The 17,362-nt window shown below is 44.6% G+C and overlaps 1 long non-coding RNA gene across 1 annotated transcript in view; it reads left to right on the plus strand.

The window, feature by feature from the left end:
• LOC127054795 (uncharacterized) overlaps positions 1-17,362 on the plus strand; it is an 88,020-nt gene that overhangs the window by 29,029 nt on the left and 41,629 nt on the right. The window lies entirely within an intron of this gene.

Genomic DNA, 17,362 nt, shown 5'->3' on the forward strand with positions numbered 1-17,362 from the left:
TTGCCTGTGCGGGTGTGGGTTTTCCTGCTGAGCGGCTCTGGGAGACTCAGCAGCTGGCGGGGAAGTATTTGGTTTGAACATTGGCCCTTAAAAAGGAGTGTCATGTAAACACCTCCCTTTGTTCCCAAGTGGTGTCAGGGTGCGGCCAGCCCGCTAACAGCCGCAGGGGTGGTTAGAAACGGTAACGCCTCATATTAAAGGGGCTGCCCAGTTACTTCCTTCAGCTGCGGATCTCCGAGGCCTGACCTGAGTGATCCTTTAATTCCCCTCTGCACTTTTTAAAATTTGAGTTTACTGCGCAGCTGGATTTCCTGCCCTACTAGCCTTTGCTTTTGTTTTCAGTCTGGAAAATGACAGTACTGTTCGTGGATTTACAAAGCCCTGACCAGTAGCCTAGCCCCTAGAACATAAAATAGCCGAAGAAACCGCTCATCTATGTAACTGCTTCCTCAGCTCTATTCCGTTCTCGCAGGCAAGTGGAAGTGGGCAGCTTATTTAATGCTGCAATGCAGATCGAAGCAGGAGAGGTTGACGCAGAATTTTACCTAAGGAACCAATTCTTCCCCTTGCACCTAAGCATGTAGCATGAAAAATTGTTATGATGAATTCTGTAGGTCAACTACTATTTCTTAAATTAATAATTAGGTAACTACTATGATAGAGTAACGTGTAAAGTGTAACTGAACATAGTTAAATTATCACTAGGAAATCAAAACACATTACATTGCTATTAGTTGTGGGTACACTGCTATTTTACTACATTTCAGATGAAGTTTCAGGTTGAGAATTGAGAGATAGTATTTACCTTATGTTTATACCGAAGAGAGATCCCTATTTAACAACGTAGTAGTAGTTATAAAAGTTACAGAAAAAATCCAAGTACACAAGCCACAAAATCTTGTGCTGAAATCTGTTTGGGGGGATATTTTTTGAGGGGGAGTTTAAAAAGAAATGAGAGAAGGACAATGTGGGAGTGATGTATTGAGCACTTGGCATTTTCAATGCCAAAATATTTGTCTATGGAAGAAGAAAACTATCCCAATCGCTTTCCTGCTGGTGAAAAAGTTTTAGTTTAAAGCAGTAAAGAGAATGCAACTAGATGATGCATTTTACCCTATATAGTTAAGAGTGACTAGTAACAAAATACACCAAAAAAAGCTATAGAATATTCTGGTTCTAGCCTTACCAGCAGTCAACAGGAATGACCAGAGTCCTCTCATTTAGGAGGCAACTTTCATCCTCGGTTAAGGCCACCCACTTGTTTTGAGGAAAAATATGGATCAATCATGACCTACTTCATTGTGTATGCCAAAACAGAAACATAAGTATTTCTCATCTAGTAGTACTATAAAGAGGAAGCATGGATGTTGTCTCAGAGGACTCATGAAAGCCTCTTCCTTGATACCAAATCTCTCAATTTTGGGATAGGCTCTCTGACCTAGTGTAGGGGGTGACTTCTTTATGATTCATATAGGGGTTGATGCCTCACCAATTGCTTTGAAATTTGCCAAAACATCTGCTAATGTGATTATGTATGTCAGGGCTCAGATTCAGTCAGTACTCAGGCTATTACCTATTTCTCCAGAATCTCTGTATTCAATTTTAAAAAATAGATTAAAGCTTTCACTGTTATGACTGCAAAGAAAAATTAAAAAATCTGAACTCTGTAACTAGTACAGAGATGTCTTCTAGAGCCTACAGAGAGCCTGGAACAATAACTCAGAAAGACATGCATACCACATTCATCTCAATGAGATGTTCACTCAGGCTACATCTACAGGCTTCTTACTCCTGGGGAATTCTGTACCACTGTGCACACACACAAATAAGGTGTCTTGCAATTTTTTTTTCTCTGCAGAAAATACATTCTGCCAGAGAGGTTCTGCAGTTATGCCTTTTGCTCATCAGAGGCTGCTGTGGCACCAGAACAGAGGCAGCTGGCTTACCACTCACAGGCCATAGCAGTCAGCAGCCGATAGGGAGAGAGCAGAGGCTGCATTCCTCACGGTGCACTGTCCGTGAGGCCAGGCAAGGAGGCACAGGATATTGGGGGCAGGATACAGCACAGAGCACAAGGGGCTGCTGGGAGGTCACATAGCCTGGCGTTCAGAAGGGCTAGTGGGAGAAACAGACTGGAGTGGGGACTGAATGGGAGTCGGAGTGCGGGGGCAGAGCCACATGGGGCTAGGGGGTAGCTGAGTGGGGGGTTTCAGGGACACATGGGGATGGGGGGGCAGGGAGGAAGGGACACATGGGGACAGGGCCAGATGTGCCTGACTGAATGGGAAAGGCTAGAGATCAGCCAGGGTCTGCATGGGCAGGGGAGCTCCCCAACACGTTAACAATCGCCCCCCCCCCAAAAAAAAGAAAAAAAACCTGTTCATATTTCTCCCAACAACCCTCACTTTCACTCCCAGGCTTCTTCCCAGAAATTCCTTCTCTTTCCCTCAGCTCCTCCATACTCTGACTCCCCAACATTTACACTGCTTCTGAGGGGTGTGGGAAATATGTTTCTGTATTGTAGTTTAAATGAATTATTACTCAAAGTTCTGTATTAATATACCTAGTAAGGAATCTATTTGTCAAAAAACACTTCATGAATCTTTTTTGTTGTCTATATTGTTACAGATATAGTTGTTGACAGGTATTTTGAAAAAAATTACCAAAATAATTGAAACTGGCATGATTATATTGTGTTATTTTGACAAATAAAATATGCAGAATTTTAAAATATTGTGCACAGAAATTCTAATTTTTTGGCACAGAATTCTCCCAGGAGTAACTTCTGTTGGCATAGTTATATTGGTCAAGGCGAGTGAAGAGGTGTGATCCCTGATTGACATATAGCCATGACAGCAGAAGCCCCTAGTGCTGGTGCAGTTATACCAATAAAATTTGCTTTTAGCAGTACAGTTGGTTTTGTTTGTAGCAGTTTTACTATTCCAGTACAAACTGCAGCTTTGCCTGTATAGTTGCGCCTACTGTAAGAGTGCTTTGCTGGTATAGCATAGTATTCCTACTTCAGGAAAGTACTCCTAATATAGACATTGCTTCAGATTCCTGAGATGATCACTTAAATGTCAACATTATTAACAATTTACTGCAAGAGAGATCTCAATTTGGTGTCACAAGCAAATTGTGACACACATACATCCATGAAGTAGGTAAGCTGAGGGAGCCACTACATCCTGTAGGCATATTCAGGTTTCACCAAGGGGTGACCCAAGCTCAAGGAGCACAGTGGAGTTCACAAAGGAAGCATGATTACAAGCAACTGTGAGTAGCACTGCAATTTGGTGTCTCACATAGGTGCTTATTTTGAAGATAGAGCTTGAAAGACTACTACCACCTCTTCCCCCCAACCCCAATTTTATTCCTGTATATGGAGCTATACCTATCTCATAGAGCTGGAAGGGACCCTGAAAGGTCATTGAGTCCAGCCCCCTGCCTTCACTAGCAGGACCAAGTACTGTTTTTGCCATAGATCCCTAAAAGGCCCCCTCAAGGACTGTACTCACAACTTTGTGTTTAGCAGGCCAATGCTCAAACTATTGAGCTATCCCTCCCCAAACCTAGATATACAAGTAAATGGAGCAGGAAGAGAGGGATTCAAAAAAGATGGTTACTCACCTTTGTAACTGTTCTTCTTCGAGATGTGTTGCTCATATCCATTCCAGTTAGGTGTGCGCGTGCCGCGTGCACGTTCGTCGGAAGACTTTTTACCCTAGCAACACTCGGTGGATCGGTTGGGCGCCCCCTGGAGTGGCGCCTCTATGGCACCGGATATATATACCCCAGCCGACCCAGCCACCCTTCAGTTCTTCTTGCTGGCTACTCCGACAGTGGGGAAGAAGGGTGGGTTTGGAATGGATATGAGCAACACATCTCGAAGAACAACAGTTACAAAAGTATGTAACCGTCTTTTCTTCTTCGAGTGATTGCTCATATCCATTCCAGTTAGGTGATTCCCAAGCCTTACTTAGGCGGTGAGGTTGGAGTGAGATGTGGCAGAGTGCAAAACCGCTGAGCCAAGGGCTGCATCATCTCTAGACTGTTGGACCAGAGCATAGTGCAAAGCAAAGGTGTGGACTGAGGACCAGGTAGCTGCGCGACATATCTCCTGGATTGGTACATGGGCCAGGAAGGCGGCTGATGAAGCCTGAGCTCTGGTAGAATGTGCAGTGAGATGGCCCGAAGGAACATGAGCCAGGTCATAGCACATGCGAATGCACGCCGTCACCCAAGAGGAGATCCTCTGGGAGGAGACAGGTAGGCCTTTCATCCAGTCAGCCACAGCAACGAAGAGTTGGGGCGCTTTCCGGAAGGGCTTCGTCCGATCGATATAAAAAGTGAGCGCCCTACAGACATCTAGGGAGTGTAACTGCTGTTCCCACCGAGATGAGTGAGGCTTCGGGAAGAAGACTGGAAGGAAGATGTCTTGATTGGTATGGAAGGCCGACACCACCTTAGGGAGGAACACCGGATGCGGTCACAACTGTACCTTGTCCTTGTGAAAGACAGTATACAGTGGGTCCACCGTTAGCACTCGGAGACTCGTCTGGCCGATGTAATGGCTACTAAGAAAACTGTCTTCCAGGACAGGTATAGCAGCAAGCAAGTTGCCAACGGCTCGAATGGTGGAAACATAAGCCTGCTTAGGACTAGATTGAGGTCCCAGGGGCAGGGCGGCGTGTCTTGGGGTGTACTTGGGGGTACAGGCACTCCAGGCCCTTGAGAAATCTAGTAACTAAAGGATGGGAAAACACGGAGTGTCCACTCTCCCCTGGATGGAATGTAGAGATGGCCTCCAAGTTCACCCTCAGAGACGATATTGCCAGTCCCTGCTTCTTAAGGGACCAGAGGTAGTCCAAGATAGTGGGGATCGAGACCTAAGAGGGAGTAGTATTCTGCGTTTCACACCAGCAGGAGAAACGTTTCCACTTGACCAGATATGTTGACTGAGTTGAAGGCTTTCTGCTAGTCAGGATATATGTTGTAACGGAGCGGAGCAGCGTAACTCCAACCTGTTTAGCCACGCAGGAGCCATGCCGTGAGTTGGAGGGCCTGCAGGTCCGGGTGGCGAAGATTGCCGTGGTCTTGCGTTATGAGGTCCGGGTGGAGAGGCAGGGTAATTGGGCTGGCTATGGACAGGTTGAGCAGTGTGGTGTACCAGTGCTGTCTGGGCCACGCTGGCACGATCATGATTAGGTACGCTCTGTCCCCTGCGGAGTTTTATCAGGACCTTGTGAACCAGCAGGAACGGAGGGAAGGCATAGAGCAGCCGGTGCTTCCACGACATGAGGAATGCATCTGAGATTGATCCCGGTGAAAGACCCTGGAAGGAGCAGAATGCTTGGCATTTCCTGTTCGTGCGAGAGGCGAACAGGTCTATGTGGGGAAAGCCTCACTTCTGGAAGACCGAATGAATAACATCTAGTCTTATCGACCATTCGTGGCAGAGGAAGGATCTGCTCAGCTGATCCGCTAGAGTGTTCTGAACCCCTGGGAGAAAGGACGCTACCAGGTCTATCGAGTGGGCTACGCAGAAGTCCCAGAGTCGGATGGTCTCCTGACAGAGGGGGGAAGATCGAATCCCTCCCTGTTTGTTGATATAATACATGGCCGTTGTGTTGTCTGTAAACACTGAGACACAACGGCCGTGTAGATGCTGCTGGAATGTCTGGCACGCCAGGCGGACCGCTCTCAGCTCTCGGACATTTATGTGAAGCGTCAGCTCCTGTGGTGACCAAAGGCCCTGGGTACGAAGGTGTCCGAGGTGAGCCCCTCATCCGAGAGATGACGCGTCCGTCGTCAGGGACAGTGAGGGTTGTGGCGGATGGAACGGTAACCCTGCACATACCAGGGAGAGTGTTAGCCACCAGTCGAGGGAGCGTAGAGCGCTCAGGGGAATGGTGACTATTGTGTCTATCGGGTCCCTGCCTGGATGGTAGACCGAGCTGAGCCACATTTGGAGGGGTCAGAGGTGGAGCCTGGCATATTTGGTCACATAAGTACAGGCAGTCATGTGACCTAGGAGACCGAGACAGGTGCGAGCCGAGGTCGTCGGGAAGTTCTGCAGACCTCAAATGATCATTGCCATTGCCTGGAATCGCGGCTGGGGTAGGTAGGCCTTGGCTAGATTGGAGTCCAGGGTAGCTCCTATGAAGTCTAGCCTTTGTGTGGGGACCAGTGTGGATTTCTCCACATTCAGCATCAGGCCTAAGCATGTGAATACGTCTCCGACAATGTCTATATGCTGTCTGACCTGTGTCTCGGAGGTCCCTCTGACAAGCCAGTCGTCCAGATACGGGAATACGTGTATCCGACGTCGGCGGAGGTGTGCGGCAACTACCGCCATGCACTTTGTAAACACCCTTGGGGCCATGGAGAGGCCAAAGGGGAGGACCGTGAACTGGAAGTGCTGGTGGTTGGCTACAAAGCGAAGGTACCTCCTGTGTGGAGGAAAAACGACGATGTGAAAGTACGCGTCCTTCATATCGAGGGCAGCATACCAGTCTCCAGGATCCAAGGGGACGGGATAATGGTCCCTAGCGGAACTTCAACTTTATCATGAACTTGTTGAGGCCTCGCAGGTCTAGGATGGGCCTGAGGCCTCCTTTCCACCTGGGAATCAGAAAGTACTGGGAGTAAAACCCTTTGCCCTTCTCGTTTTGCGGCACCTCTTCTATTGCTCCTATGGCGAGGAGTGTCTGCACCTCTTGTAGGAGGAACTGCTCGTGAGAGGGGTCCCTGAAGAGGGACTGGGTGGGACAGTGGGAAGGCGGAGATGAAACAAATTGGAGGTGGTATCCTTGTTTCACAGTGCATAGGACCCATAGGTCTGAGGCCAATTGGGACCACGCCGAGAGGAAGTAGGAGAGGCGGTTGGAGAAGGGAGGAAAAGGATCCTGTCCTGAAACTGGTATGTCATCCTCGGGCGTACCTTCAAAAGATAGAGTTAGGCCCCGCTGGTGGTTTTGAGCAGCCGTGGTTTTGGGCCCCTTGGCGTCCGGACTGGCGTCTACGGCCACCCCGCCCGCACCGTCTGCTAAAGTCTTGCCTGTGTCTGGGCACAAAGTACGGGCCGTGAGTCTGGGGACGGAAAGGTCTGCGTTGGGTCACAGGTGTATGCATGCCCAAGAAGCGCATGATGACCCTGTTGTCTTTCAAGCTTTGTAGCCTCGGGTCGTCTTCTCCGAGAACAGACCCTTACCGTCGAAGGGTAAGTCCTGGATGGTATATTGTAATTCAGGCGGCAGGTTGGACATCTGTAGCCATGAGATGCGTCTCATGGTGATACTGGAGGCCAGAGTTCTGGCTGCCGAGTCAGCCACATCTAGAGAAGCCTGGAGGGAGGTTCTGGCCATCTTTTTTCCCCTCCTCTAGGAATGCAGCGAATTCCTGTCGGGAGTCCGGGGGGAGTAGCTCTGTATATCTACCCACCTCTGCCCAGGTGTTGTAGCTATAACGGCTCGGTAGAGCCTGCTGATTTGCCACCTGGAGCTATAGGGTGCATGCCGAATACACCTTGTGGCCAAGTAGGTCCGTTCGCCTAGCCTCCTTTGACTTTGGGGCTGGCGCCTGTTGGCCATGGCGCTCCCTCTTGTTGACCAATTGGACAACCAGTGAGGAGGGTGGACATATAGATACTTGTACCCCCAAGAGGGTACCATGTGTTTGCGCTCGACCCCCTTTGCCGTAGGGGGGTTGGAGGCTGGGGACTGCCATAAGGTGTCTGCATTAGCCTGGATGGTCCTGATAAAGGGCAAAGCCACCCTAGTGGGCGCATCTGCCGACAGAATGCTCACTACAGGGTCCTCGACCTCCGGGACCTCCTCCACCTGGAGGTTCATGTTGAGCACCACTCTCCTGAGGAGGTCCTGATGGGCTCTTAGGTCTATTGGAGGCGGCCCCGAGGAGGAAGTCCCTGCTACTGCCTCATCTGGAGAGGAAGAAGATGAAATGCCGGGGACGAGCGGGTCCTGAATGGCCTCTTGCTCCTGTGCCGGTTCCTGCTCCAGTGGCACCGGGGAACCCGGTGGGTGGACTAGTGGCTCCTCCGTCCTGGGTGGAGGAGGACGACTAACTGTGGCCTCTGGTGCTAGGTACTCTGATGAAGCGGAGCGGGCCGGAACTAGCGGAGCACCTTGGGCCTGGTGGTACACCCAAGGTGTCCAAAAGGACCACTGGTGAGGTCCTGGGTCCTGAGACCGGGCTTCTTGAAACACTCCGGTGGGCACATCGGAATCGCGGTCTTGGCCATAGTAGCTGTCCACGTGGGAGGACACCGACGTATGCCTGGATGCCCATGGAGGAGCAGAGAAGCCTTCTGCAGATGTTCCAACGGACCTGGCTACCCTCGGTATCGGGGACTGGTGCCAGGATGCATATCGGTACCGGGATCGAGAGCGGACCTGCGACCAGATCGGTGCCAGGAGGTCGACCGAGATCTCGAATCCCGGCGTCGTGAATGGCTTCGGGAGGCATGGTGCCTGGAGCGGTGCCGAGAACTGGAGCGGTGCCACGGGTAATGAGCCAGTGAATGAGAGTCCAACCGGTGCCATGAGTCTGACCGGTGCCATGTAGTAGAACGGTGCCGGGACTGCGAACGGCGTCGAGAGCGGGAGCGCCGTCTGGACCTGGAGTATCTGCGGGACCGCGATCGTGAGTGGTGCCGGTCAGCTGCGCCGACAGAGTGTGGTCTAATCAAGGTCGGCTTGCCTGTGGATTGAATTACCCTCAGCGGCGGTGCCAGGGGTAGAGGCAGTGCTGAGTCTGTCGGGGCGATCAGGCCTCTCGCCGCTGAGAACGCCTCTGGCGTGGACGGCATGATGAGCTCTACCGTGGCACGCGCCGGGAAGCTAACAGGCGCCAGACTCAACGGCCCTTGTGGGACCGGAATCGATGGTGCTGATTTAGTCAGTGCTGCAGCGGGTGTCGGCGCCGGGCACTCCGACTTAGGTGTACTCCCTGGCTGCGGTGCGGTTGGTGCCGAAGCAGCCGGAGTCTTGGGGAGGGAGTGTCGTTGAGCCGACTTCAGTGCCGGCGACATCTGGTGCCATGAGTCCTTAGGCGTACCGGTGCGGTCCGGTGCCACAGAGGCACTTCTGCTCACCAACTGACCAGCGCTCGGTGCCGAAAGTGGAGGGGTGAGGGCCACCTCCATGAGGAGCTGTTTAAGCCTGATGTCCCGCTCCTTTTTTGTTCTTGAAAGCCTTGCAAGTGGGGCACTTAGCTGTCAAGTATGATTCCCCGAGGCACTTCAAACAGGAGTCGTGCAGATCTCCTGTTGGCATCGGCTTGTGGCAGGCTGAGCACAGTTTGAAATCCGGTGAGCCGGGCATGGGCTCCGGCACCAGGTGCGGGGAAGGGGCTACTCCTCGAACCCTGCTAACTATTACTAAACTAACTATGCTAGTAAAGAAAAAACGTATAACATATATATATATATATATATATATATATATATATATATATAAAAGGATTATAACTATATAACTATATACACAATAATGAACGAGAACTACAAGTAGCTAGGGAAGTGGAGGTCAGCTAAGCCGCGCTCCACTGTTCCAACGACCAACACGGACGGTAAGAAGGAACTGAAGGGTGGCTGGGTCGGCTGGGGTATATATCCGGTGCCATAACGGCGCCACTCCAGGGGGCGCCCAGCCGACCCACCGAGTGTTGCTAGGGTAAAAAGTCTTCCGACGAACGTGCACGCGGCACGCACACACCTAACTGGAATGGATATGAGCAATCACTCGAAGAAGAGCTAATGAGACTATAAGACTGCCCACCAATGACTTACCAAGGAAAATGGTCAATATACTGCTAGATGCAACAGGAGAAAGTCAAGAAACATGCTTTATACATTCAAATTACAAATATGTTTCACAATCATCTATTTTTGGTAGGAATAACTGTCCAATAAACCCATTAAAATTAAAAGTAGTTTGTTCATAAGAAGATCAAGTTCCAGTACTAACCTATCTCATTAAAAGAACACTGCCACAATCTGAAATGTGGGCAGTTTGAAAAATTGAGTTAGGAGGAGTGTCAGGTGGTATACCTACCCAAGTTCCCTTACCAATTGTTGCCATTTTAATCACTTTTAAAAATATATATAAAAGAAAAATTCTCATCTTTTTTGCTGTGAGGAAGAGCTACAAATACACCAAGGTGAAAACAGACTATCATTAAAACAATTAAACTATCTGTACAAAAAGTGCTGTCAAGTGAACAAAGTAAAGAAACTGAAAAATGATTTCCCCTCTAACCTTAGTTATAGAAATCTTGGGTATTACAAATTTGAGACAGAAATGTGATTTTTAAGTTGATGGTGTTCTCTTAAAGACTTGTACTTGATACCCCTTTTATTAAAAAAAATTAATAAAAGCTCTAATCCCATAGGATAAGCAAAGGGTGCTAACCTAAAATACTCCACAGGCTTTGAAACAAGAGAATCAGACCTTCATGCTCCTCGCCACTTCTATAAGCATTCTTATTTACCATAAATCTGTGTTTCTAAGTCACTCTTAATACCAGCAAAGAACAGACTGATGGGACTAGAAAGCTTTTACTTTGGCCTTTACTATCTGCATCAAGTCTTGGAGTGTGCCTTGCTACATATATGAGAATAGGCTTGACTTAAATTAATTGTAGCAAACCCATGTTCTACCACTGAAGGACAAAATTTCCTGTAACAGCAATAGACCCTAATCTCAGGTGTCCTGGTGGTTGAGGGGGAGATTTTAAAGGCACAAAGGACAGTTAGGTGCCTTACTCCCATTTGTGCCTTTGAAAATCTCTCCCCAAAAGCTTTGTTAGACAGGCAAATGCATTGTCATTTGTTGTGAAGTTCATGGTATTTAAAATGAAATGTTAAAGCAGGGCACTCTCCTTTTCCTCCTCAATCAATATCTGTATGAAGTGCTCTAGCAGTCCTAATAGATCAATTTCCCCCCATTGGACCCATGTGGAGTTAAACCACTGAAATCATGTGAATGCTTGCTACTGTTACTTGGTAAATCTGGCATTCATAATTTCAATGGCGGCTTTAAACATACGTATCTGATTTTTCTGCAGCTTTACCTCTAAAGATACAGAAATAGCTAACCCTAGAAATTTGCTTTCCTTAAGTGTATTTCAGATATAATGGTCAAGTCTGTCTTTCATTACTGAATTCCAGTATAGCACTTTCTAGCTTTTGCAAAACCTCAAACAGATCTTCTCTTTAAAATGTGAGAGGAAGATTTCAGTCATAATGGTGATTAAGCCCATCTTAAAAACAACAAACAGTGTGCCCACAAATTTGCTTCTCTTGAGCTCTTTAAGAATGCCTATTGTTCATGCTACATCAGGCTCTGAGTCAATTTCTATAAATCCCCACGTGGGCAACAGCCAAATGATAATTTTGATCATTGCCTTCAGTCCTGAAAAACAAGCCCAGAGTATATCATGAATACCTAGCTCTTAGCCACCTCAGAGGCGTCAGCAAGGGCTTGAAGTTGCCAAAAAATTGAAAACATCATTCAAAATAGATTATCTCTGTCTATGGTTGAGTTTATTTTGAGATGCAAATAAGCAAACTCAAGGTTGTGGTTTGTGTAATGCACAAATGCCACTATGAGAAGTGTCTTGTCTATCTTTGGCTGCATACTAGTAAAACAGCTCATATTTAATGCTGTACCATCTTAAATCAGGCAGACAGGCCTGTTTTGATTTGAGCTTTTCTGCAGTTATCCCAAATCAGTGTTTATTCTTTATGCACTGCCATCAGCTGTTTCAAATTCCAAGTATATTATGTCAGCAAAGAGAGCATAAGGTTTCCATTCATGCAGAAATTGGATGTATACTACTGACTCTCACTCAGTTACTGACCTGTCAGTGGATACATCAGCAAGCCCAATAATAAATTTAACTTACTACATGGATTTCTAAAGACACTTCGCTGAAAGAATTTACATTTGCCTCTATAGAGTCTTTCACTCAGAGGGTTATAGATCAAATGTGCCCAGAATTTGGTGAGTGCAAGCTGCAGAGTACTGCCAGCTGCTTTGACTACATTCATATTTAAAAGCTATGTAAGCACTGTTAAACAAGAAAGCAAACATTTGGCTCTCCTCTCCTTATGTTGCATTTTACAGAGGCAGAGCAATCCTAGTAATAAGAGCTTCTTGCGAGCAAATTGGAACTTCTGCATCTATGCATTTAACATAACAGGGGTGTAGATAAATGTTTATCTGGGGAGATTAGAGTTAAATAATAAAATAACAGCTGTTGACTATCACTTCAATGAATAGTTTTGTACCATGATTAAATTTGTCCACTTTTAATTACCGGTAAGTGATCTTAACTATCTAGCAGACTATCTCACCACAGTGAAATGTGGTAAACTAAGGCAAATTCTCACCAAATACGGGATCTAGACCATGAATTAGAGGTGGATATTTGGAAGGCACAAAGTAGTCTAATCCCAAAGAAGAAGAACTGTGCGCCCAAATGTGATAGAGGAGAGATTGAGATACAAACACTTTTTATGTTCATATCTCAAATACAAAGAACTACAAGAAAGATTCCTTACACTCTGGCTACACTTGGCTAGTTTATCATGACAAGAAAATCTCATTGAATTGAATCACACATTTATCCTAATTCCATTTAGCTCCTCCTTTTTACTTTTCCCAGTCCCAATCCAACAGCTCAGTGCTGACATTAACACCTTCCTCGAGACTGAGACTTCCTGCTGCTGAACAGGGAAATAGGACACTTATCCAAATAGCACTTCTGGGCAATTAGGTTTTCCACAGCATGCCTTAATCCCTAGTAACTTCTAAAAGGAGCCCAATTATTTAGTAAACAGGTAGAAGAGGACCCATTTAATAAATAAAAACTAATATCCAAGAATGCCATCTACCAGTTTAGGTAATTTTGCATAGTTCAGATTTAAAAATCACACTAGTTGGGGAAATAAAACCCTTGAAGCATTGGAGTGCTTTCATAATTTCTCATAGTGAACAATTTGTGGTATAAAATTAAAGAAAATTCAAAGCAACACAGAACATTTGTGGGGTCAGAGAGATTAATGAGTAAAATAAAAGGTAGCTTCCTCTGAGCAAATCATTTCATGAATTCTTTATAAAAATTCTTGTAGCTATCAGGTTAAAGATTGCAAATGGAATCCCCTTCCATTAAAATTCCTATAAACTTAAATGGAAACGGGATCAGAGCCTGCATTTTTTTTAAATCAATCACTTCAACCTGGAAAGATGCCTTTTTATTTGATCAGTTACACAGACAATTTCATTGTATGGACATATCCATCTAATGGTCATGTACATTTGTCAAGAACTTCAGAGATTTGTAAACTCGGGGGGCAAGGACTGTCATTATTTGTTTGTACAACACTATAGGGTCCAACCAGACTGCTCCCATTTGGCACTACCACGCTACAAAATGTTAAATAATATCTGGCTCTACAATATAGGCAAAGTGCCTGATTAAATGTCCTCTGATTCCGATTGGCTTCAATGGACTTTGGACAAAGCCCAAAATGGGCACACAGGTCATTCAAAATGTTCAGTGACTGATTGCATGGGTAACTGTGGACTAATAGGCACTGATGATGTTCACCTAAGGCAGCAGAATCCCTACTCTTGGATCTCTTCCTTTTTCCTCATGCTCACTAGCTTTAAACAGTATCCATATGTATGTATCTGCTTGTTCTTGCACACATTAGGTGGCATTTATGTAGTCTGAACATGATCAATGTATAAACTCAAGTTAAGTACAACTTAAATTATTTTGTATTGCAGTTAAACCTAAACTGCCACTGGAAGTACAGTGTCATCAAGATGTAGAATCCCAGATGAGCATCCTAAACAGACAATTTCAATAAATAAATTCAATTTTGGTCTTTTTAATAGCAACCACACAATGTACAATAATGCAATTTCTAAGTTCAGTGTAGTGTAGTTGAAGAAGCTGGCATAAGATGGTACCATTGATACACTTGAGTTTTTACTTTTACTTTTCCAAAAATTAGTATTTCTGGCACTTTAGAAGCTGCCCAAGCAGTTGTGCTGCCAGGTTTGGAGTTGTTCTAGGCCTATAATTGCCTGACCATATGGCATTCTACTAGATGCCATATTCCTTGGATTCAATTTGATCCTGGGGGTTTGTGGAGGCAGGGAGGAGTCTTTTCATCCATCAGTAAATATTACTGTGTGTAAATCTCTCTATCCAGGTGGGGTTTAATCATAAGAAGGAATCCTCAGATGCTCATGTTTTAAAAATTTCCACCGCCTCACTATTTGAAGCGTCAGTACAGTCTCCTGAAGTCAACTGCATTTCCCTGTCTCTCTCCTCATGTTCTTCCCCAACCTTAATGTGCTGTATTTGCTTTGACCTACAGCGACTCCTTTGGCAGACTCTCCGCGTTCCTGGGCAGTCAGGAAAAAGTTCATGCTGCTCTTACACTGTCAGTTCACTTTTGCAACATTTCTAATCAGACCTCTACTAGATACAGGTTTTGGAGAAGTTGTGGAACTCAAAACCACAATTAATCTTAGAAAGATGGAGATGTGAGGAGGTGGCAAAACAGTTGTCTGGGTACTTGTGAGACAATACCTGAGGCCTGAAAGCAAGAGTGGGGAGCCTTTAAGTAATCTCAAGTCAAGAGGAGAATATAATAGTATGGAGCTCCAGGAGATGTGAAAAAAGACTGGAGTGAGGTACCTGGCCTAAATTAAAGGTGGTGTTTGCTGGGAATGGCAAAGGCAGTAGTTAATTGGTTTTTGCCCAACTTAAATCCAGTTAATTTATACACAGAATATCAGGGTTGGACCTCAGGAGGTCATCTAGTCTAACCCTGTGCTCAAAGCAGGACCAATCTGCAGACAGATTTTTACCCCAGTTCCCTAAATGGCCCCCCTTAAGGACTGAACTCACAACCCTGGGTTTAGCAGGCCAGTGCTCAAACTACTGAGCAATCTCTCCCCCCTGTAAATTATATGTAGGCAGCTAAAGAAATTAACTTTCCAGGGATTTAGCTCCCTATTATATCCATCTACTATAAAAAAAAATCTTACTTTGATACAATACATACACACAGTCACTTTATGATTGTTAGAACAATCATCTTGGTTATCAAGATAACTGGCAGTGTGCATGTAACTGCATATGAACAGAATGTAAGAACATACATTATCATACTGGATCATAACAGTGGTTTGTCTAGTCCAGTATCCTGCCTCCAAAAGGAAGATGCAACAAATCACATTTGGAATGATCTGCCTAGTTGCCATTTTTCTAACCCTTGTGATTTAGTATTTATGTCCTGAAGCATGTGATATATTTATCCTATCTGATGTAATTGTGGGCATCCTCAATATCCATATAAAAGTGTAAATTTCTCTGAATCCTTCTAAGCTCTTTGCGTCAGTGATATCTTGCATACAAATGCAGCCTTAAAACGTAACCTTAAAACTTAGCCATCACAACAAAATTCTGGCTACATTCTTCCATAGTACAAAACTATATCTTATGAATGATAGATAACATGCACAGTTTCTAGCTACTGTACAAACACAAGCCTTTCTGAAAGGAGCACAAAAATCCCAATCCATGAGAAAGTTATTTTACTAACTACACCACCCCATCATTTTAAAAGAAAGAATCCCACAAGGTAAAACTGCTTTCTCTTCCTTTATTATGAAGTACCAGTACCTTGTGTACAACATGCAACTTATTGCTTATTGACATTATTGCCTATGTCAATTTCAGCCTACAAAATCAGTTTACATCAATTTATACAAACTGCAAGGCTGTTCAACTAAAATGTAGAAATACTTACAATCTCAGTGAAATACAAACATATTGTTCATATGATTATTCTACAAGCAAAACCCATAAAATTTAATCATTCACATATTCACCTCATTACAATGTATGACTACAATGGTTGCCATACAAACAAGATACATTACAGTTTGCAATTAATAATGTTACCATGATCTTCTCAGGCAATGCTGCAATATTAATTTTACAGCAAACAAAACTGTAATGAATTAATGGCAGTCAACGTAGCAAAATTTAGTTTTTAGCTTCACTCTACATATAAGGCATTTCATACTGTATTTACCAAGTTTGTGTTTAGACAGAGACCTATGTAAGGCCTTTAAGGATTCAACTGCAGTTCTCCAAATTGCAACTTTTTTTTTTTTTTAAAAACAATCTGTAAAATCAGTTTTGTATTTGGTTAGTTTAAATGTTAATAACTGTAAATAGGTATTTGGGATAAAGATCTGTAAACATTAATGGTGTACATGTATAAATATATTTGTTAGGGAATTTGAATATACGTACACTACACATATGAGATATATATTTATGCCAGAGTTCATTAGTAGCCAAAATCTTTTTTTTTTTTTCAGTGTGCCAATTGGTTTCAGTTGCAAATTCAGGATAAATTAAAATAGTAATTAACTTTAAAATAAATTCTTCATTACATTCAGAAGTTGCCTGTATGCTGGTCACACTACATAAAATACTAACTTGCAAACTTTAAAAAACAATCCTCATGCAACATGATTCAGTCAGGAGCAAGTCCTCAGAGCTCTAATATTTCATATGCTCAAAAAAGTGTATTACAAAACCAGTACAATATTTGACAGTCAAAGCCTACATGAGGATAATATACTCCAAAGGATTTTGTTTGTGTCCATGTTTTAGATTTCACTTTCCAGGCAGTAGCATATAGCGCTCACGTATATTGAATTATAATATGGCTCACATTGAGACAGTAAGGGCTGAATTATACTGAGTTCAACAAATTTCGTTCACAGACATTTCCTTTATGCAGAGAAAAAATGAACTATTTTAAAGTAGACATTTACGATTATACTCCTGGGTGCCAGGCATCACACTATGACACTGACCTCAGATCAGCCAGGCATGTGAATATTTTTTTTTTCCTAAAATCAGTTGCTCTGTAGCTACGTTCAGTTTATCACCGGCTGCAGCATGCCTTCCATTTTGCTATTCGAAAAAAAAAAAACAAACGAATTTCAGGGTAAAATGTAGAGTAAGGAGGTGGTTAGTGGAGGTTTCTGATCACGACTTTTTTTTTAAACCCAAACACATCCTGAGTAATTTGTGTGCTGATGTTATATACAATATTGTTGTAACTATGTCAGTCCCAGGATATGAGAGAGACAAGGTGGGTGAGGTAACAACTTTATTTCAAGCTCTCGTGTAAGCTCGAAAGCTTGTCTCCCTCACCAACAGAAATTGGTTCAATAAAAGATATTACCTCACCCACCATGTCTCTGCTGGTATTATGTCATACAGGTATGTATGT

Source organism: Gopherus flavomarginatus, chromosome 7 (genome assembly GCF_025201925.1).
Source record: "Gopherus flavomarginatus isolate rGopFla2 chromosome 7, rGopFla2.mat.asm, whole genome shotgun sequence".
NCBI classification, from domain to species: domain Eukaryota; kingdom Metazoa; phylum Chordata; order Testudines; family Testudinidae; genus Gopherus; species Gopherus flavomarginatus.